Genomic DNA, 24,148 nt, shown 5'->3' on the forward strand with positions numbered 1-24,148 from the left:
CTTAAAGATACCTTTATGTGCCTTCATCCTACCTCACGTTTGTGAGTATTCTGTGTACACATTCTGTGCTAGCAACTTTACTCCATCACTGTTTGCACAATATTGCACCAAAAGCATTTTTCTTTTTATGTGTTCCCACATGGTATGCGCTTCCTGATGATCCACTTGCCACTTTCTATGAGGATTGAGAAAGAAATCCTACACCAGGTCACAGCTGCAATCAACCATTGTGTCTGTCTAAGTATCACCATTATCACTATTATATTGATTATATCACTGTTATTGTAAATGTATATGAGCGCCAAATTTGGTTAAACACTCCACACACACCATTTTTTCCACATATCACGGATCTATGAGTGAAGCCTGATTCATCATTTATTTGACTATTTGGACATTTCATTCGTTGTTTGGGCGCTGGTCTGTATTTGTTTTTGTTAAACTTCTTCTGATATTTAATTAGGCCAGATATCTGCAAATTAACCATTTTTAAGTCTCCAAATTAATTCCTATGAACATTGTATTATGTGGGTTTTTTTGTTTAGAAGTTTCACAGTAGCTCTTGTTCCAAACAAGTCCTTTTCAGGATTTTTTACCTTTAAACTTGTTGCACCTTTGTTTTCAGTCACAAAATGTATACAAATTAGAATGGATACAAAATAATTATAGGAAAACGTACATAGTCACATATTAGATGAAGTTCAAAAAAAGACATGTCCATCGAGTTCAACCTATGTTAAATTGAGCTGAAAGAGATATACATCCTATCTTTGTATTTATATTGAGGAAATAGCCGGCACCCCAGAGGACTTGGTGAAAAATAGATCTAATTACATAAATAAATACATTTTTCACTAAGTCGTCAGGAGTGCCGACTATTAATATTTTTCCTGATTAAATGCTGCTTGATGTGGCAGTCTGAGCATCCGTGGCAGCTGACTATCTGGATATATGTGAGTGCACCTTTCAAATACAACACTGTATTTATCCAGATTAAGGCAAACAAAAACCTTAGTCCCTTAATGATGTCTCATTAAGGAGGGAAATAAATTCCTTCTTGACTCCAATCAAATTTGTCAATGGATCAACATCCATTCTATGTTTACTTATTGGTATATCCATGCATACATTTCCTTTCTTAAAAGAGGTTTAACCTTTCTTAAAGATATCTATTGTATCTGCCATCACAGTCTCGATCAGTAATAAATTCCAAAATAATGAAAGGGAAACAGCACCCAACATCTCTGTTAATCAAAATCTGTTAATTGGGTGCCCGTAGACTATCCACTCCATCTTCATGGATTCCAATAATGTAAATTAAACAATGTAGTCCCAGCACTTCTGTTTAGAAATTATTAAAACATTCTTCTTTATTACTGTATAACATTAGCAACAACAAAAAAATAACCTAAAAAATTCATAGCAGAATAATGCTACAATTTACAGATATAGCGTTAATACACATTATTTTAGACTGGCGCCATGGACCAAACCAACCCTTCTACTGGAATAAATTGCACATTTTAACTGCCCTTACTGTAAAGAACCCTTTTATGTGCTCCTAGTGAAATGTCCTTTTCCCTAGGTTCCAGGTATGACCCTGTGTGATTTATACTGTCCTTGGGAATAATAGTTATTTTGAAAGTTCCTTATATGGACCCTGAATATATTTGTAAATTGTTATCATATCCCCTCTTAGATACCTGTGCAATGAAACTTGTCTGATGAACCTTGTTGCTATTGGAGAGTTCTCTAGCACATGACAGCGCACTACAGGTAGTTCGAAATTTACTTTAGTAAGCATAGAAAAAATTAAATTGAAGATTAGAAAATGAACCTTAATTTAAAGTACAAATTAATGGCATGTGGCAAATCTTCTGTTTTTTGTTGACGATAAATTGAATTTTATTATCAAATTCCAAACAAAGAAGTTTCATTACTGCTACTAATTTAACTAAGTCATAGTTCAATGCAGGATCTTGCTCACAGGGCTAGCTTTCTTTATAGATTACTTTAGCGCAGCAGAACACTTTCTGAAATGTATAAAGGCAGTCTGTGGTGACACCAATTTCAGAAAAGCAGAGAAGAACAAAATATTATATAGGAAAGAAAAGGAGTTTTATATTTTTATTTTGAAAAAATTATAAACTGTTATGTTTAGAAATCCAATTAAAAAAAAAAAAAAAGGCGGAATCCAAGTGGCAACTTTGCTCACCACTAAGGTGCAATAAAGGAGAATGATGTGTACCTAGTTTACAATTGTTAAGCACAAACATCCTCTTTGCAGAAACAGCAGGCAAATCTCCTGAAAATAAATCTCCGGATGTGTCTAATTGTTCCAGCCAGTCAGTAGAGGAGTTTGTGCTGATAGGAGGTGAGATTGAAGAGAATTATTTCCTTTTGCTGGCACATGCGTGGGCATCACACTTTATATTGTGTTCTGACTCATGTACAATGCAATTTCCATTTCTGTTTCTATGACACATTACTGTATAGTCCTTAACTTCTGAACTACTGGTTTGAAAATACGTTTATTCCTAATTGAGAAAAGTGAAAAGAGGAACTTTTGTTCTCACAACGTGCTACAATATTTCAACCTCATTTCCTTTGCTTTCCTGCCAAATAAATGTACAATTAAAAAACTTTTCTAATGGTTATCCCCATTGTGATACCATCACTGCCCTCTAGGGGCTAGAATAGGGCAGTTATTGGACTTTGCAGCTCTCATAGGGTTAGTCCTCCTTGGAATGGCTGTTCAGCTGCTAGTTAATGAAGCTAATCAGCCTGGCCTGTATAGTCAGGAAGTGACTACAGAGACTCCCCATGCTACCAGAGACACACTGCTGAGAGTGACACAGAGAGAGAGAGGGAAAGAGTGAGATACACTGCTGCTGTGCTGATCTGAAGGCACACACAGACCGCCCTATGAGAGAAACTGCAAAAGGGGACGCTGCAGGTACCCTGTGTAAAGTGGGGAAAGAGGTTAGTTCTCCCACTGTTAGTTAGGGACTAAGCTATATTAGTCAGAACTCCCGAAAGGAGTTAGGTCTTTTGTTTCTGATTTAGATTAAGTTAAACCTGTTCCTGACTTGCACCTTGTAAATAAACCCTCCTGTGCACAAACGCTGTTTTCCTGCCTTTGATCTGGACACAAGATCCTACGCTGGGATTGAGACGTCACACCATATATGCAAAGGATCAATATACACAAGCATAGAGATACAAGCACACTTTATGTTTGTACACATCAGCAGTTACAAAGGTTTTAAAAGAGCTGTTCATTTTGAGGATTAGGGTATTTTACTCCCCATTCTCTGAAAAAAATAATTACATTAATAAGTATGATGTATTGTAACTATTATCATTATAATATTGACGCTAGAGAATATACAGTCTGTATGTAGAATGTAGTAATCTATAGCCCCATCAAACTCATATAATATGAAATTATAGAAGCAGTACAGATATCTCTGTTGGTTTTCAGATGAGTTGGTAGTACGAATGGGGCTCAGAATCCTTAAATATATGTGTAACTCGTATTTGTTTCCCTATATATATTAATATGTATATACTAGGGTGGGGGTCTGAGTAGACCTCTCGTGTACCTGAGAGAGAATATTCAGCCTGCAAAGAACCAGGCTTGAGTCAGACAACGCAGTGGGACAGGTAGCTTATAAATAATAGTGCTTTATAGGTAGGGAATGCAGAAATCACATGCAGTGGCTTTCAATGTCAGGAGACCACAGACAACACTTAAGGCAATATTCATACCATATAACAACAAACCTCGCTATGGAAATGTCCCAGAGAGTCACTTGTTCAGTCCCGGTGGCAAAAGTTCTAACTAAAATGGCCACTGTAGTTGACAATACCGCGTTGGAGCATGTGTAGTTTTATATAGTCGAAATGGTTGCAGGACTATTACTTCACAATGTGTGTAGTGCCCAGGGCACTTAGAAAGGACACTGATGTGTTTATAGAAGCGATCTCCCAGCTGGTTTCTGACTATATGACTCACCGCTTTGAACCACATCTTGCACAGGTTCCCTCTCTTCTTGCCGTCCTGCTAGTCTTTTAGGCACTGCGACCTCGCTGTCTTGTACACCTGGCTTCTCAGGACAGCTCTCTCCTCTCTCTCTCACGTGGATCTCCCTCTCTGCTCACTCCTCCCTGCTTGTGTATCTCCACACTCCCGTTGCCGTGGTGGCTCAACTCCTCAGGATCCAATGTGTTTATTCTGTTCTTCTGCTCTCCTCCATTTGCCGAAGAGTATGTCCATCAATACACAACACTGTGTTATGCAGGGCAGGTTACTGCTCCTACTGTGCAATTGGAAATTTTATTGTATAGTCTTAGATACAGAAATACATATGAAAGATGTGCACTCTACTGTACCAATCACAAATATATAGGCTTACTATAAATGAGAATGGGACCCAGCTTTCCGAAAGTCAAAGGACGTCAGAAACAGTGGCAGCATGAGAACAAACATGCCAATTCCCATCTCCTAGAAATAATCTAGAATAAACAGACACACAAATGCTGAAGAGGCTAAGACGTGAGAACAGATGCAGAATAAAAAAGAAACAGAGAGACAAAACATCAGGTGCCCCCCTCATTTGTACTAAGCCTATATATTTGCAGGCAGTGCAGTTTATTTTTCAGCCCTGATGAAGGTCCGTTATTTGGAACGAAATGTCGTCTGTTCCTAGCTTGTTGTGACGGTGCTCATCTCCGATCAGGAAGTGGTCCCGCAGGGCTGAGGTAGGGATGCATATTAACCGACCAGAGCCCAGGGACAGGAAAGGACATGTCAGGCGCTGCACTGTAAGCAATAAATCCGTCTTAAAAGCGGGAGCCCTCGAATCGGTACGGACATCAGGTACTGCAGGAAAATCAAAACAAATATATGATCACCTGCACTTCATCCATGCAAGGGGCATGCAGCTAGGCGAAAAAATTGGCCATACAATAGTGAAAAACGGTAAGTTTTTCTAGTGGCAAACTGCACTAGATATATAATATAAGCACATGCTTGGACATTTTAACCCCATTTGGTTCATTTTCACATAACACTAGTTGCAGTCAGTGTAGGGACCTGCCTATGAGACTTACCGTGGCGTTTGGTGGCAGGCTTGGGCATTATTTAAAGGATGTAACTAAAAGTCTCCTTTATCTCATAGATTTGCACATCATGTATATATATTTATTTCACATATATTGTTAACCCATTAGGCAGAAGCGCAGGGATTCACTTTCCGTTTTTCACTGCAGGAAAATCAGTGAGAGGTAAACCTGACCTTGAAGCAGAAGTCTTTGAGTCAGTAAAGGGTACCTCAAACACTGCGGAAGAATCAGCGAGACTTAAACTTGCCTTTGGAGTGGGAGTCCCAGTCTCATGAAGGGTTACATAAGGTAATGTAGAGAAACCAGTGAGGGGAAAGCTAGCCTTTGATGTAGGAATCTTAGAGTCAGTAATAAATACCTCAGACGCTGCTGAAAAATCAGTGATACCTAAACTTGCCTTTGGAAAGGGAGTCCCAGAGTCCTCAATGGTTATTACAGTCACTGCAGAGCAGTCAGTGAAAGATATGTTTGTCTCTGAAATGATTGTCTGAGAATCAGCAGTGGTTACACTAGGTAATGCAAAGGGATCAGAGAAATATATGCTTGTCACTGAAGTGGGTGTCTGAAGATCAGCAGTGGTTACACTAGATACAGCAAATGGATCAGAGAAAGGTACGCTTGTCAGTAAGGGTACTTGTCTTGGAAAAATCAGAACTAGGTATATTTAACCATGTAGGGACATTGGTGAAAGGTCTGCTTGTCACTGAAGTGGGTGTCTGAGAATCCACAGTAGGTATACCAGATACTATGGGAAACTTTATGGCAAGAGCCTTAGAAACAGTCAAAGGAACCTCAGACATTGCAGGCGAATCAGAGAAAGTAAAACTTGATTTTAAAGCAGTTGTTTTAGCATGAATGATAGATATGTCAAACATTACAGGAGAGTCAGAGAAAGGGGAACCTGCTTTTAAATCCAAGGCATTATAACTAGCAAAGGTTACAGCAGGTACTGGGGGAGAGTCAGAAAAAAGGAACCTGCTTTTAAATCTGTTGCTTTGTCACGATGACACCAACTTTTATCAACACATTTATATTTCTGGGTACTTCATTGAACAGAACAAGTTGCAAAATGAATTGTGATTTATTTCCTTAATAGACAAACACACGACATCTGCAGAATACACTGAAAACAACACTCACTGGGATAAGGGAATGAAATAAATTGTCCTTGGAACGATAGAAATTGTCCTTTGCTTGCAAGCGCCAGAAATGCAACCTTGATTTTAAAAGTCATGTGGTTATGTTGTTATTAACCCCTTCACTCCTGGACTGGCTGCTGCTGGACTGGAACAAAGTCTTGCATCTTTACATCATGGATTAAAATTCAGGAATCACCCTGGGGATACCTGGGGAGGCACAGTTATAGACTGCCCAAAGCTATCTTTAACATGTGGATCCAATCCCCTTGTGGGAATAAAAAAACCCCCCGAATAGCCGTTACCCACAGTTCATAAGACCGGTCAAAAGGGCTGTCCGGGGGGCAGGGCGCATGGGTCAGGTTGACGCCCATGCCAGTTAGCATACCTGGACTACACCCATAACTTGGTGCCGCTCCGTCTGATTTTTGACTAATAAATGTCAATAGACTGGCATCAGTGATACCTCAGAATGCCGGCCGTGTATAACTTATGGGTATCTGGGTCTTTTCATAACTGACACCCTTTTAGACAGGGAGACTCCAAATCTGTGAGCCCCCTTTTAAAAAATACCTACAGCTCATTGAGACCCCTTTGAAGCTTCTTCATAAAAATACCTACAGCTCATTATAATGCCGGTTTCTATGCTGCCATCATGTGTTAGTTAGAGGGTATGGCGAGCAATGCATTTTGTCTTTTCACATGGCAGCCAGAGAATGGCTTGTAAATGGGGAACAAAACGTCTGAGACAGGGCAACCACAGTAATGCATAGCAAATCGGGTATTAACCCCTTCCTCCCCTTCACATGTTTTATACAGTAATTAGCAAGGGTTACAGCAGGTACTGCAGGAGAGTCAGAGAAAAGGCGACTTGACTTTGAAACAGGATCCTTAGATTCAGTAATGAGGACATCAGACATTGAATTAGGAGTCTTAGAACCATCAAGCGTTACAACACTTACTGCCAAGGAAACAGTGAGAGATGTACTTGGCCTTCAAACAGGAGCGGTAGAGAATTCATCTTTTGGCTCCTGGAATGCAAGGTTAGCTTGCTGAAGCGGAGGGGTAGGTGCCGACGAAGAATTAGCCAGTGGTGCAAAAAGAGGATGGTTGGCAAGGATTTGCAAGCTGGAGGTGATGGAAACGATTACAGTGTCCCACATAGTCAGGAGGGCAGAGTGCCTATCCCGGATTTGGCCCAGGAGGAACAGCACCCTCCCTACCTCAGCAGGGTCCATATGTGTCCAGAGCATTATGTGACGGTGCTCATCTCCGGTCAGGAAGCAGACCTGCAGGGCTGAGGTAGGGATGCAAATTAACTGATTAGAGCCCAGGGACAGTGTCCTGTAAGAGTCTCCATAGTCAGTAAGCAGGCAGGAGGTCCGGGCTGGCGGCGGGGGTGCAAAGTCCAGGCAACAGGCAAAGGGCCAGAGCAGGCAGCGATGTCGGTGTCACGGTCTAGGGTCAGCAACAAAGATTCCAAATGAACAGGCTAGCCTCTGGAACAGGGAAGCCACCAGGAGGGCTCACAAACAAAGAAGGCTCAGCAACAGGCTGGGCACAGCAACAGGGAAGGCTCACGAACAAGGAAGGTTCAGCTACTAGAACCCAAGGTGGCCAGGCACACAGGGAAACATATACAATGCTCAGGCAGGGGCTGGAAGTCCCTGGCTGCTATTTAAGTCCTGGAACAGGTGCAGCCAATATATCAGGCTGCCAGTAATCAAAATATCCACAGCAGCCAGGTAAGGGCGGGTTCCAGCCAAAGCCTGGACTGGAACCCTTACACTTGTGAAGCATTTAAGATAATCAAAGAAATGTTTTTGCTCTTCAAGTGCCCGGATTTCATATGTATTCTTCTATGTCTATGTTGGTGACTTTAGGACATTCCCTTTAGCTGGAGGCAACATTCAATTTTGTCCTTTTTTTTTGCTGTGCTCAGTCATATTTATTTTTTATGTAGCCTTAGATATGACTGCAGCGATCCTCAATTGTACCGTCGCCTAGTGATCACCTAAGCACATACCTCCAGCTCTCACTCCTACCTTCAAATTGTGGATAAAAATAATTTTATTAAAATTGTAATACAGAAGAGCTAACCAGCACCATGTGTATTCAGAGTTCTAAACTAACACATATATCACCCACCACCAAGAGAGGACACCCCCAACCCATGCCCCTACCACCAAGCACAGTCCCACTCTTCCATCATTAGAAGACACCATTACACTTGGCACAAGTGGGCTGTAGTGCTCATTTTAAATCAAGCCAACACTCATAAATGGGCTTAACTAAGTTTGGCACTTAGTTGGGGGGGAGAAAGTGTTTTTCTGAAGTGGAAGTTAGGAAGAGCCTCCTTTTTTCCCTGTGCATTTCTCTCACTAGTGCAGTTGTGTGAACTTGTCCCAATTCGGTTTGCTTATGTTTTGCTTAAACTTTTGAATATACCGAGAGAGCGGGAGTCCTCATCTATAAGTGGAGAGATACATGTAAACACATCTGAGGTGCCTGGGAAATTATCCAATTTGTAATTTTCAAATGAGCTCATTTGCATATTTACATTTGGAGAGTGGAGTATCTCTCCACTTCTATAGATAAGTGTTTTGAAAAGTATTTAAGTTAATGGGCATGTCACGTTAATGCCTTTAAGCTATTCAGTTGTGTTAACAATAAAGCAAGCAAGCAGTTTATTTTCATTTTAAAAATAAATATGATTCCTGTGAGCTTACCTGCGTCAACATGGTCTTTGCATTAATGGGCCAATAAAACAATTACAAATATATGTTTATAATTGTAGTGACTGGTGACAGTGCACAGATGTACCAGAGATTTGAACGGATCTTCTGGCTCGCAGACAGAAGGGGACAGAAAGAGCACTCTCCATTTCCTTACAGCTTTAAAAATGTATGATAATTAAACTCTGGTGTAATTCATAGCGATAAAAAAATAGATTTGTGACAAGCCGAAATACAGAATTGTACTGAGACTAAATATAACAGGTTGCCTGGGTTGAATATCTCAGATATGTATTCTCTCCCTCAAAACTAAAAGTTGCATTAGCAAAAATGATATCTACGCCTTCAGCAAAATCATAAGAATGCATCAGTGTGGGTAGCATCATTCTAGGGGTTAAAGGGAGAGTTATAGAGTACATTATACTTTCAGATTCATTTGGGTTTAAAATCATTCTCTCTCCCAGCCATAAATGTGACAAAAGATTGATGAGTAAAAGATAAGACACTCCAGAAAAGGTTGGACTGTCCTTATCACAGGGGCAACGTTTTGAGCATAAAAACAATGCATTGGAGTATCAAAAGCAGAATTCATCAGGAGAAGGGGTATTATACCAATAACATGGGAATTCTCATATTTCAATCTCACGACCTCTTGAGGAGTCTAATAGGTGATAACATATCAGGCTTTCTGTTTTATATCCTGTTATTTTTTAGAAACTCTGCATTTATATATTGTATGTCTTTGTAACATTCCTTTTTTGTAAACAAACACTGTACATTTTTCATATATTAAGTCTAAAATGTCATAAGTACTGTCTTCGGTCTCTAGTTTTACGTACAGTAGTACCTTTTGAAGAGATTAACCACATTTTAGACAATATTTTGCTACATTGTTTTTTTTTGTGTTAATTACATCTTTTTCTAGTAAAGCTGAGACCAAGAACTGAGGGTAAGACCTTAAATTATTCTTGGTGGTGGAAGAGGTGTAGTGTGACGGTTTTGAGTCAGATATTGCTCACTTTTAGTGCCCTGCGGGCAGGTGGTAGCTGGATGGCTGGAGGTTTTACCCTCTTTCATATACACAAGTAACGTGCACACAGGTCTGGTGTTCGTGACAGGGTATTCTACTAAATACTGTAGGACACTCTCCTTTCCTGGAAAAGCCCTATTTGCTGTGGAGATTGTTACTTGGTAAATTCCTGCCAAAGGATTTAAAAAGTTAAATTTTTCATGAACTTGGGCGAAAAGTTTGCAGATCTCTTTGACAAAACATGTCAGGAGAACTGCAGAACACACTTAGTTTTTTTTTTTAGGATTGTTTTATTGCTTTTTCATGAGTATGACATGCAATACATAAAAGATTAATTCTCCAGATCATTTATTCATAGGACAATTATAAAATAATAAGTAAACAAAACAGGTGTTTCAGTAAAAAAAATCAACATCAAATGATAACAAATAATAATTATACAGTTCTTAATCTAATACAAAAATATATCAAATTAAAAAAACAGTATAATACTAATGAGGTCCTATAAACATGGGTATCGGAAGGGAACATTTAGCTACCTTTTCCTAAATTTCTTTGATCTATCAATGCCATACCCGATGTGTAATCAATTTTGTGCCTTGTCTAATACTCTACTTTCTCCTATTTTATTTTTCAGGGTCATTTGGGACAACTTGGTTGTAGCTGCTGTAATATGCACCAGGGTGTATAGTCAAATGCCTACTTCATCATTTCTTTAGCTCTGTGTAGTAATATTTCAATAAAAGAGTCCCATTTTCTTTTCTTTAGAAAAATTGGCCTTTTGCTCTTTATTTATTTCTGTCTCCATTGTATCAATTGTACTAGATATTTATTCAGGATATCTAAGGTGGGGGGGTTATCCTTGATCTATTGTAGTATTATAGTTTTCCAAGCTGATAGCAATGTAATCTCGACCAATTTTTTAGTTGGTAAACCCTTGATGACTCCTTTCCATTTTTCGAAATGACCAAATAAAACGGATAACGGTTCTTTAACTGGAAACATTTGAGTGTTTTTCTGGATATAATCCAACACTTGATCCAAGAATTTAGATCTGTTGGGAAACCTGGGGGCAGGCAGAGCTGTGCACGGACGGCCAAGAAGCAGCTCCGTGCTGAGGCTGCTTCTCTGCTCTGTGTCTTGCAGAGGGGGCGGGGCTTCTCTCTGCACACAGACAATCCCTCCTTCTATTCCTGTCTGTTACCCGCCCCAGTTTTCAGAAGCCCACGGGGGGACTAGAGCAGGAGTGTGCCTGGTATTGAATTGTGCCCCCCCAGGTGAAAGTGTGTGTGTGTTGTGATATGAGTGTGTGTTATGTCTGTGTGTGTTGTGATTGAGTATGTGTGAGGTGTGGGTGTTGTCTGTGTTGGTTGTGATTGAGTGTATCCTGTCTGTGATTGTGTGTGTATTGTGATTGATTGTGTGTGTTGTGTTGGTTGTGATTGAGTGTGTGTGTTGTGTGTGTGTGTTGTGATTGAGTGTGTTGTGTCTGTGTTGTGTGCTGTGTGTGTGGGTGTTGTGATTGAGTGTGTGTTGTGTCTGTGTTGGTTGTGATTGATTGAGTGTGTGTGTGTTGTGTCTGTGTTGGTTGTGATTGAGTGTGTGTCTGTTGTGTCTATTGGTTGTGTCTTTTGGTTGTGTGTGTCTGTGTGTTGTGATTGGTTGTGATTGTGTGTGTTGTGTCTGTGTTACCAAATAACATAAACGCAGGTATCACAAACAAAATTGTTGCAGACAGGTGTCTGTTTGTATCCTTCCAGCTCTCTTGGCTGGAATAGTGTAGAGGGGGAGAACTGTCCCATCCTGGCCTTTTAAACCCTGTTAGTTAGGCCCAGGTGATCTGCAACTGGCTTCACCTGCACAACCTCCACTGTTCTGTACAAGACCTGGCCTGGATTCCTAAAGGCAGCTTGAAGCAGAATCCTCCTCTAGGCTTTAAACTTTTAGTAGGGACAGGTAGAATTTATCAAAGCAGGCCTTATACACTGGCGACACACTTTATTCGAGCTCGGCTAGTCCCACGAATTCGGGTATACCCGGGTGTATTGAGGTTTGTGACTGTTTTCTGCCCGAGTGCATTGAGGTATTTTCCAGGCAGGGATTGAAGCATTTTATTCCCGCTGGCTGCAATACTGCACAGTATATATATACTGCATTACAATTCATGAATTTATGCCATCTGGTAGACACGCGAAGCATTGCAGCCTATTAAATCCTAATCATTATCATTTAACAGATCAGCCGCCCGTCAGCCAGGCATGAACCCAGGCTGGGAAGGCAAACGCAACGGGGCTTGTCAGAGGTGAGGAGCGGCGCATTCCAGGTATCTGCCAGGTACATACTGGGTATTTGCTCGAATAAAGTGTGTCGGTGCAGTATACCTTCCATCCACAACTACACCACGTTTACTACCACATATCCTGTTATTTATAGTATGTAGCCATGTGTAAAATTGGGGTACAGATCTCTCTCATGCTGACAGTAATCCTGGTAAAAAGGCAGGGTTGCCAGTAACTATCATGGAGGTTTGCCCTCAAACCCTGGTGAAGTGTCATATGTAGCAAAGGAAGTGACAGCATGTTTTGTGTCCACTCTTTCTGGAGTCTATATATTACACAGGACTGCCTAACATTAGGAGCTTATGTCTTATGTTCCCGAGTGAAGTGTCTGCAGCAGTTCAAGTCTGGCTGTCAGAGAGTCAAGTGCAAGCTGAATACACACTCAGTCCAGGGACCTGGCACAGCTGGTGGTCTCCCTTAGGGGAGAGGCGGAGAGCAACTCAATTAAGAGAGGAGGAACCTTCTGTATGCTATTAAAGATGCCCTGGTTCAAGAGATCCTGAGTGAGTGAGTCTGGAGTTATTCCCCAGGAAGATGCACCAAGGAGTTCCCTGTCAGATACTCCTCCCTGCTGCCGTAGGGATCCTGATGGGGTATAGGCGCTGTACCAAATGTGAGTAGGACTCAGAACACTACCTCAGACGCCTGCCATGGTGATATTCCCCATTACCAACCAGCGGGAGACTCAGGAGTCCTGTTGCCAGCAGGTGCACCACATATCACACAGACATGTAATTGGGAGCAGATTACACCCACAGGGGCCAATATGAGATTGGGTGGGGGATCTGACCGTTACATTTTTGGAGGCGCTGCTGAGATCTCTATCAACAGGACAGGCTTTTGCTAGGCACACTGGGAAACAGGAGAGTGTATGCTGCCAGTCAGTGCTGTGGATGGGACGGGAGCCTAGGGGTAGACAGGAAAGGTCTGGACGACTCGCAAAGCACGCCCTAGGTCCTTGAAAGGAGTAAAGTGGGTCTGGAGACAGGGCTATAGCTGTTCTAGTCACCTTGAGGCGGTTAGTCGTAGGATGCCTGAAGGGATAGCCTGGTTAACATGGGTCAGGAATTCTGGAAAGGATCTGCACTAGAGGTAGCCAAGAGAGGTGGGCACCCTAGTACTGCATGGGAGAAGCCAGAGTACTCTAGCCATTAGACAGAACACTTACCACAGAGCACATACTGGAGGAAGGTAGACACAGCATACAGTGAGAGAGTGAGCCTAGCCTGAGGTAGTAACATGAGTCAGACATACATGGGATACATGTAGAGTGGTGCACTGGCATTCTTTATTGCATAGAAATGGCGGCTGCCCAGCAGAGGAGCACCATGTGCGATAGCAAGTATCAAGTAAAGATGGCGACCGCAAGAAGTGAAGTTCCGCGCGGTGCCGAGAATCGAAGATGGCAGCCCGCGCCTGATGGAGAGAGTGCACGTGGTGTGTGTACCACAGAAGAACAGACTACCGAAGTGACTTTGGCTAGTTTGCTATGGAGTGGCGCGAAAGCAGTGGCTGCGCCGTTTTTGTCCTGCCTGGGATCCCGGGGTGCTTCCCTGGATGAGAGTGTGGAGGACATTGTCGTTATGTGCGGAGTGGATGGAGAACCTGATTGCCAGATGGTGATCAACAGACCAGTATCTACTTCAGTTGCTTAAGTGAATGGCTGTGCAATCCAAGATGGCGGTTCCCGCTTCCCTGGGAGTCCGCGTGGGCCGATTGAAGAAAACTCTTCAAATCATGCTATTGCAAGAAGTTGCCCGGGATTGAAGTGAAATGAAGAACCCCACCCTGTTGGGGGAAGTGGCACGAAAGCTGTGGCCGCGCCCTCATGGACTGTGACAGGCTTAGAGCCAATCATGGGTCATCAAGTGAACCTGTGGGACCCCCCCTTAATATCTACCAGGGGGAGGGGTCTCTGTATCTGCCAATTACGAACTGAGTTGGCTGAGGGAGGACTTGGATGTGCGCTTCCTGCCCTTCAGTTGCAAGGAGCTGGTGAACAGGCGAGACCACTGTGCAAAGTGTCTCCCTTAACCAGTACTACACAGAACGAAATGGACATTGGGGTATACCTCTATTCATTGCCAGAAGGCTTCCTGGTAGTAAAAGCTGGGGACAAAGAGACATTGCGGTGCCTGTGCATGCAGTGCAGTTTGCCCGGCGGAGAAGCCAGCACCACGGCAAGGTGTCCCCAATGTGACATACATTATTTGTGGGCCGTGCAGCCCTTTGTGCCTGGCCACGCCACGGAGGCAGGAGGAGAGACAGCCAAGCTGACGGCTGGAGCCTCGCCGAAAGTAAAGACGGAGAAAGCTGATTTCGGAGAATGGGGATCGTTGCTGATGATCACTACGAAGAAGAAAGAAATTGGGGTCTGCAACCGCAGCGGGAACCCGGAGCCTCGCTTTCGGTCCCCTGCAGAAGTACCACTACCAGCGTCGGAGTCTGCCTCATCGGACAAGGAGCAAGCAAGCCCAACATCGGTGGAAATGCGCCTACCGGCGGGCCACTACAGCGGTGCTGAAAAAGAACCAGCACTTATCTGTACTGCGGAGGAAACGAGTTCCGATGTACCGCGAGCACCTGATGCGACCGGAGCGGATGAGTCCTACGGCCAGCGTGGAAGGAGATGAGGACCCCATCACAAGCCGACGGAGCGGTGAGACACATTCTTACCCTCCACAGGCTCCGATGGAGGAGACGGCGAAGGAAGGCCCAGCCAAGGCCCAAGCGGAGCAGTAGGAGGAACCATCACTTCCGGCGGTGGATGTCGTTCTGGAGGAAGAGGTTCCGGTGGGGAACCCAACCCAAAATGGCGGCGCGTCGTCCCGCGAGATCGATGATGTCCCTTCCGGCGGACGCAGCGGAACCGGTTGGAAGATGGCCGTCCCTCGCGACCGCCGTGCTGTACCAGGTCGCCTGGAGGAGAGAAGAGCAAGAGCTGGCAGGCCCTGCGGAAGCCTGGGAACCAGGAGACGGGTGAGCCTAATCCGCTCAACACTGGCACCGGCAGAGGTATTGTCAAATTGCGGATAGTGATGCCGCATCGCCAGCACCTGTCCCCTTTTGCCCTGCCCCTGCCCATAGGTCAAACCCCTGTCACCTCTTCATCCGCGTCACTGTCTAGCCAAGGGTTGTCTAAGGAGTCCCGGGATACCTCCGAGGAATGGACTGGGTCAAATCTGGACTGGGGGGAATGTTTTACTTCTGATGAAGGATCGGGGAGGGAAATGATTGCTTCTGGGGTGTCGTCAAGAACGAAGTCGATTGATTGCGCCTAGAAGAATTAAGGAAAAGATGGTACGATATTCAAAAGGGCCTTGTTACTCCCCGAGGGTCGTCCATACTATATGATGTGGTTGCTACGGAAGAACCATTGTCATGGGTGCTGCCAGGCAGGGCAGGTAATAAGAAGCTTATCCGCATCAGCAGGGCTGAGAGAGCAATAGTTGCCAGATACAAAAGGTCTCATTTTCTGGAATATCCATATGTGCCTGAACCTCTCATGCAGGAGATAGAGTATAACAGGGATACGTGGCTGAGGGAGAATGTTGAGGATTACATTATGTCTAAATCGGGTGGTCACGCACCGTACAAGACTGATGAGAGGATATCTTACCTTATGAGGGTATGGAGTGTTGGGCGCAACATCTTCATGCATAAGATGGAGTATAGGCCAGAAAATGGGCCGCCCAGATCTTACAGCATTACAGTGAAGGATGCCAATGGGAGGGAGGTGCAGAAACCAGACCCTAGGCATTATTACTAAATTAGATTCTCCTTAGGAGCAGTACAGTCTTGCAGGTCGGGCTATAGCTGTTATGTGATTATGTTTCTGATGTAAAAAAAATGTGTTCTGTGATAATGTATTTCTATTCTAACATATATGGATGTGTTTTGCAGTGCTACCTAAAGGAAGGTTCCGCAAATTTAGATCCCAGCTGGGAAGTTGGGTTCCACCAGGGGGAGATTGTAGCCAAGTGTAAAATTGGTGTACAGATCTCTCTCATGCTGGCAGTAATCCTGGTAAGAAGGCAGGGTTGCCAGTAACTATCATGAAGGTTTGCCCTCAAACCCTGGTGAAGTGTCATATGTAGCAAAGGAAGTGACAGCATGTTTTGTGTCCACTGTTAGTGACACAAAGGTGGGTCTTTCTGGAGTTTATGGGGGTTATGCACTAAGCAGTGATAAGTGGGTTTTCTGGGTGCTATGCACAAAGCAGTGATAAGTGCTTTTAAGTGAGATAACTGCCTTTATAGCGTGATACTGCCTACTGTGAGATTCACAAAGCAGTGATAACAGTGCAGTATCGTGCTATAATGGCTACTTAAAAGCACTTATCACTGCTTTGTGAATTTCACAGAAAGCAGTATCGCGCTATAAAGGCATTTATCTCACTTAAAAGACTTATCACTGCTTTGTGAATCTCACAGCAGGCAGTATCACGCTATAATGGCTTTTTATCTCACTTAAAAGCACTTATCACTGCTTAGTGCATAACCTCCTATATATTACACAGCACTGCCTAAAGTTAGGAGCTTATGTCTTATGTTCCTGAGTGAAGTGTCTGCAGCAGTTCAAGTCTGGCTGTCAGAGAGTCAAGTGCAAGCTGAATACACACTGTGTCCAGGGACCTGGCACAGCTGGTGGTCTCCCTTAGGGGAGAGGCGGAGAGCAACTCAATTAAGAGAGGAGGAACCTTCTGCATGGAGTACCTCAACGAAATGAGCGGCTAAGTACGACCGCTATGATGGGCAGTCTGCCACATAACATGCTATTAAAGATGCCCTGGTTGAAGAGATCCTTCCTGAGTGAGTCTGGAGTTATTCCCCAGGAAGATGCACCAAGGAGTTCCCTGTCAGATACTCCTCCCTGCTGCCGTAGGGATCCTGATGGGGTGGAGGCGCTGTACCAAATGTGAGTAGGACTCAGAACACTACCTCAGACGCCTGCCATGGTGATATTCCCCATTACCAACCAGCGGGAGACTCAGGAGTCCTGTTGCCAGCAGGTGCACCACATATCACACAGACATGTAATTGGGAGCAGATTACACCCACAGGGGCCAATATGAGATTGGGTGAGGGTCTGACCGTTACAAGTATTTTTGGTATATAGTGTCACTGAGCACAATTAATATGTACTCTGGAAGATAACATTATCTATTTATTTATTTATTTTATATTTATACTATATGAATACAGTCTGTATTTTTATTGTGTTTTTGGTACAGTAATTAATGTATGTTTCTCTTTTATTTTAGATACACCTAGCGTTGTTTTGTATTTTTAACATTTGTTTTACAATAAATGTATTGTATGTTATATAGAGATTGTTTATTCACTCTGTGTAGTGTTTATATGTTGGAATCATAGGACTATTACAGCTATATGCAGAATGTCTATTTACAGTGGTCGACAAATCACCCAAAAATCTACTTGCCCAACAAAAAAATCTACTCGCCACCTAGTCCCGCCCCCAACCCCGCCATAGTCCCGCCCCCAGGCCCGCTTTAAAAAAAAAAAAAAATTGAATAAATTCCTAGTAAGAACAACATTCGTTTTTGACATGTTTATTTATTGTATTACATTATACTACAATTAGTCCTGGTTACGCGCGTGTGTGTGTGTGTGTGTGTGTGTGTGTGTGTGTGTGTGTGTGTAAATGTTGGATTTACACAAAAAAAGCCAGATGTGAATGACTCATTTCCTGCACCCTTTATCCAGTGTCTGGATGCCCCCACTTCACAATATCTAAAGCAGCAATCCCGCTTGGGATCTTACCTGATCCGCAGTCCCTCAATGTCCAGGTACCTCATTCCCGCAATGTTATAAGTTGGAGGGGAGGTGTTTTCCCGCAATGTTATAAGTTGGAGGGGAGGTGTTTTCTACCTGTCTTCTGGGTTAGGGGGGATTCCGATGTCTCCCGTCTGAAGCATGAGAGTCAAATCTGGAAGAAAGCAGTATAGGTGATTTTGGTGTAGTATAGGACAGTTAAGATATATAGGGTAAATAAAATATCCAGAAACTGAGATGGGAGAGAGAGAGAGGAGAGAGAGAGAGGGATGAGAGGGGAGACAGAGAGAGAGAGAGGGGAGAGAGACAGAGACAGAGAGGGGGGAGAGAGAAAGAGACAGAGAGAGGGGAGAGAGAAAGAGAGAGGAGGGAGACGGGAGAGAAAGACAGAGGGGGAAACGGGGGACACCAGAGAGAGGGGGAGACGAGGGAGACCAGAGAGAGGGGAGATGGGGGAGACCAGATAGGGGGGAGACCAGAGAGAGGGGAGATGGGGGAGACCAGAGAGAGGGGAGACGGGGGAGACCAGAGAGAGGGGAGACGGGAATAACTGTAGACAGCATAAAAGACTTGTTACAATCAACCAAACAATGTTTTATTTAACAGATTATCCGGCCAGGAGCACCCCCGCTGGCACCTCCCACCCGGTGGGCCCCCCTTCCTCATGGGTCCCCCCCCCTGCCACTCACCCCCATAACAGATCTGTACCATGCAACCTTGAGGGCCCCCCCCTGCGAGGGGCAGAAAGAGAGGGCGAGAGAAAGAGAGGGCGAGAGGCAGAAAGAGAGGGCGAGAGGCAGAGAAAGAGGATGAGAGGCAGAGAGAGAGGGCGAGAGGCAGAGAGAGAGGGCGAGAGGCAGAGAGGCAGGGCGAGAGGCAGGGTGAGAGACAGAGGGTGAGAGACAGGGTGAGAGACAGAGGGGGTGATTGGGTGGGTGGGGTGATGGGGAGATTGGTTTGGGTGATGGGGTGACTGGGTGGGGTGACGGGGTGGGGTGATGGGGTGGGGAGATGGGGTGGGGTGACACACACACTGTCCCCCCCACACACACACTGTCCCCCACACACACACACACTGGCCCCCACACACACACACACTGTACCCCCTACACACAAACACAGACCCCCCCCCACACACACACACTGTCCCCCCCCACACACTGTCCCCCCACACACACACATTTCCCCCCCACACACACACACACACATTCCCCCCCACACACATTTCCCCCCCATACACACACTGTGGTCCCCCCCACACACACACACTGTGGTCCCCCCCACACACACACACTGTGGTGTCCCCCCCACATACACACTGCCCCCCCACACACACTGTCGTTCCCCCCACACACACACCGACCCCCACACACACACACACTGTCCCCCCCCCACACACACACACTGTCTGTCCCCCCACAAACACACACTGTGTCCCGCCCCCCCCCCACACACACACACACAAAGCATCCTCCCCTGTTACAGGACCACAAAGACCCCTCCCCTATATTCTTCCAAAGGTACGGACTACAAAGCCCCCTCCCCTCTGCCAGGACTCACAGCACCGCTCCTCTCTCCCGCGCTCCTCCGATTGACGCGCGCCTAGCCCTTCTCTGCTTTCCCTCCTCCCGTCTGGGGAGCGCTGCGCATGATCCCCCTCTCTGCACCTGTGAGCGCAAGCCACCAGGAAGCTTGCAGCAGGGAAGGTGCGGGGCCTGTCCAGCTGAGGGGGGTGAGTGACGGCCACCAGGAGGGGGAAGCTGAGCTGCGATCCGGCTGACGGGGGAGAGTGACGTCCACCGGGAGGGGGGAAGGCGCGCCGAGGGTGAAGGTGACCTGCGGGTGGGGATCCGGCGGGGAGGTGAGCTGCGGGTGGGGATCCGGCGGGGAGGTGAGCTGCGGGTGCGGCGCGAGCTTTCGGGAATCTTGCAGCAGGGATGGGCCTGTCCGGCTGATGGGGGAGAGTGACGGACACCAGGAGGGGGAAGGTGAGCTGCGGTCTGGCTGATGGGGGAGAGTGACGGCCACCAGGAGGGGGGAAGGCGCGCTGTGGGTGAGGAACCGGCGGGGAGGTGAGCTGCGGGTGAGGAGAACAGGAGAGTGGCAGTTGGGTGACATCATAGTTCCACGTAGGCCAATGAGAGGCGTGCGGGGGCGGGCCATGGAGCAATCTGAATGACCAGAGGCTGTCAGGTAGGGGGAGTTTTTTTTTTTTTTTTCAGCACAAGCAGGGAAAATGTAAAAAAAACAAACACGTGTGCTGCTTGGGCCAATAGGAGCTTGCCCAGATGTTAAATCCACTCGCCCCGGGCGTGCAAATGTATAGGATTGTCGAACACTGTCTATTTACTTAGTGTAATATAGAAATCACAGGCCTATTACATTCAGTATTATTGTTGTATTGATTTGTTATATTTGCTTCATTTCAGCTTTCCCTTGTCCTTTCCCATTTTTTATCAGCCGTTATGTACTGAACGGCCGAGTATTTAATATGCCTGAATCATCAGTAAAATCTATATGAATTAAATCTCTTCATAATAATCGATTTAACACTATGCCTGGCTAAGGTGTTAACAGGCCATAATCCCTCTGCTTGTACTTTTGAAAACCAATTTATATACATGGTATTTTTAAAACCAAATGTTAGCCAATTAACTCTTGAAATACCAGATGGATTAAAATACATAATATCTCATGATATTATCATGACAGACACTATGCCACAAGAAGACATAGAATTGATTTTTTTAAAAGCATTTGAACATACTGTATAACCTTGAGTCGACTCAGACAAATCTCAGAGAGACATAGATAGAGGGGCTGACAGAGATAATAGGAAAACAGAATCCATAAATTAATGATAAACACAAGTCTAAAGACTCAGCAAGATGTCAGGGATCGGGATTGGGGAAGAGAAGCTCTAAATATCCACCAAGGACATAAGGAGACAAGGTAGATGTTGTGTCCGGGGTCTAAGTGGGGGGTTAGGAAAATTGGATTGAAAAGAATTTATTTAAACAACGCACTGTGTATGGAAAACTGTATTGCTCTATAATGCCATAATTCTGTACTTAAATATGTTTTTGCCTTGTGTATTGTATTTTACTTTACAGTCAATGTTTTATGTCAATTATATTGTGTTTGTAAAGCAATAAAAAGATTAATGAGAAAAAAGAAAGGTATCTGTGATTCCGGACTTTTTTTAATACACTATACTGTATATAGAATTGATAATCCCAAGTGACATTGTCAAAGTCCTTTTCAGTATTATTTTTATTATCTTGTAAATTTTCTTTGGTCCACCTTATGGCTGCTATGACCTTCCTTATATTTTTAACTGTATGCCTTCTTTTCACAAAACCTGTTTGGTCTTCATGTATTCTTAACGTCAACACACAAATTCAAACAGCCGAGTTCTACATTCCTAATACCCACATATGTTTGTGAGTTTTTAATCCAAGTTTAACTTTATAGTTGAAAGTAAATGTTGTTTTGCACTATGCATCTCATTCTTGCATTTTGAGATGACGTTGGATGCCGACATTGAATATACAAAGAATTCATCAAACACCTACAAAATAACTATCATCTTACTCTGAAAAGGATGAAGATTACCTACACGTGTAAGTATATTGGCTAACCCTCTAAGGTTATGTTAAATGTCAATTGTCATTATATCTTCCGAGATTATACATTTCAGCATTCAAGTTGGCAGACAAAGAAACGGCTATTCTTCAATATTACTCACAGATATATGGTTTTCAATATTCAAAGGTGACATGCATTTTCCAAGATCGTGACTTCTCTCTGATGTTTTCTTAGCTCTGGTGTTTTCCTCTCTTAGCTAACTCACATGTTCTCTGTTAGTTCTTATACAGAGAATATTACCTACGTAGGTGTAACTGTGTTTCCCCCACTCCCTGGGAGATTCCCCTGTTACCAGGTGTATGGTGCACGCTTCCTGTTGGCTCACAGAATGCTGAGCTGTCCGCCGATGGTTGTGGGGACTGCAGGACAGGCTTCTGGAGTATAACCCAACATTTATTCCATGGTACACAGCTCCTCCATCTGCCGTAAGCTCCAGATGTATGGAGGTGATCTCCTACAGTAGATATGGTTACCTCTCCCCCCAGTAAGATCACACACCAGGCCGGAGGAATATTCAACTTGAACAGATTTATTCCTGTACACTTCACAGCAACATAGCGGTCCTCTGCCTAACAGTCTTTGTTCTGGTCTCTGGATCAAGATGGTCCCTGACCTGCACTACGGGTCAAGGGCCCCTGCAGCAGTCCCTGCTCTTCCCCAGCACTCTAGCAGGACAGGGGGAATAGGTAATCAACAGACGACAGAGAAGCCTAATGCTACATCCAACATGACAGAAATACACAGTAAAATACTTATATATTCTCTTGAAAAAGGGTCATTTAGTTTAACCCTTTGGCCAAAGCGTTGTAAACTTGCGAGCCAAGACCAGGCAGACACCCGTTCGCAAGTCCTAACACTACCAGATAAAATACTAATATACCTCTATTAGGATTAAAATTCTCATTTACCTCTATTAGGAGGGAGAAAGACCACATTGGATCTATATCCAGCAGAATGAAAGGACCTACTAACTTGGGAAGTGGGGAGAGGTGGGATTAAAACCTGGGAAGTTCACAAAAAGAGCTTGCTGGGGTTTTGTGTTCCGGAATAGGTAATCACTCATTCTCCCCCTAAGTCAAGAGGCCCAAGACCTGCCAGTGCAGAGCAGTCCGGTGTGATAACTTGTCTTTCTCACGGTAGAGACACACTACTGAATTTAGGACTGCAACTCCCTTAAATACAGTAGGGGGATGTACTAGGTCTGAACCCAGGATTGGGCAGCACCCAGACCTAATCCCAGCTCCTCCCCTGTCACTCAAGGGGATGCCTTGTGTGGGGAAAACCCATGATTAGTACTGGCACTGCCTGCTCTTACCAGGACTTGCATGCCAGTGAGGGCAGAATAGTAGCCAGAAACCAGCCAACCTGTCAGGGGTCTTCTCAGCAGCTGTCTATAATCAATCAACCATACACTTCTTAGGAAGGGAAGGAGAGAATTTCTTACAGGTTACTCATTTAAAATTTTGAAACTTATAGCACTATTTTGCATCACTTGAGTGTTCACTTTGGAATGTATTAATTTTTAAAATGTAGCCGCTAATCTGTCTGCTAATATTTTGGAAAGTATTTTAACATCGTAATTTACCAATGAGTTGGGTCGATATGACTCTGGTCATTCATCTCCTTGTGTAATATTTAAACCATTTTACCTGTTTAATATATTCTCCTGAAATGTCTTTAAAGGCTTCTTTAAGCAGGACCACCTGTATGTACTGAGAATTTTATAAAATATGCCACTGAATCCATCACTACATTTAAACTGTGATTGCTCTGAGTGTTTGGGATCAACACTATAGGGCTACACCATTCGCTGTGGGACTCCTCCATCACACCCAATTCCAACATGTCTATTATTTCCCTTTCTACAAGGGTTTTGCAGCCTTCTGGCAATCTGTAAGGACGGGACCGTATTTTTATGCCAGGTTCCGCCTCAATCCTATGGGACACTAAATCACTCTGCCTTTGCAGCTCGGAAAATACATCTGGAAACTGGTCACATAATTCCCGTAGGTCTGCCCTTTGTTCCGGGGTTAACTGACCTCCACAAGGGACATGATGGTCATTATCAGTACTACCCTAAGGAGGTTGTGGAACCAGATCCATCTTCCCTTCAAGAGGCTGGATGAATAGCGATCTCATCTTATTCCAGGGTTTCAGGAGATTCACATGATAGATTTGTTTACCCTTCCTGGACCCTGGTTGAGAGATTTCATAGTTCACCTCGCCGGTGCAGCTGAGAACTTGGAAAGGACCCTGCCACTTCGCTAGGAGTTGACTCTCTGAAGTTGGTAACAGCGGCATCACTTGGTATCCAGGTTGGAAGAGCCTTATGCGGGCA

General features: G+C 44.3%; 1 long non-coding RNA gene across 3 annotated transcripts; it reads left to right on the plus strand.

Annotated features, from left to right (window-relative positions):
- Nucleotides 1–330: 330 nt before the first annotated feature.
- Nucleotides 331–10,795, plus strand: LOC142493247 (uncharacterized). Of its 3 annotated transcripts, XR_012801054.1 has the most exons (6): nt 331–420; nt 1,700–1,776; nt 2,288–2,374; nt 5,275–5,415; nt 9,061–9,167; nt 10,666–10,795. It is a non-coding gene; the product is annotated as an uncharacterized LOC142493247 (long non-coding RNA). The 3 variants fall into 3 exon arrangements; XR_012801053.1 differs by lacking the exon at nt 5,275–5,415; XR_012801052.1 differs by lacking the exons at nt 5,275–5,415; nt 9,061–9,167.
- Nucleotides 10,796–24,148: the final 13,353 nt, after the last annotated feature.

The sequence above is a fragment of the Ascaphus truei genome, chromosome 4 (genome assembly GCF_040206685.1).
Source record: "Ascaphus truei isolate aAscTru1 chromosome 4, aAscTru1.hap1, whole genome shotgun sequence".
Classification (NCBI taxonomy): domain Eukaryota; kingdom Metazoa; phylum Chordata; class Amphibia; order Anura; family Ascaphidae; genus Ascaphus; species Ascaphus truei.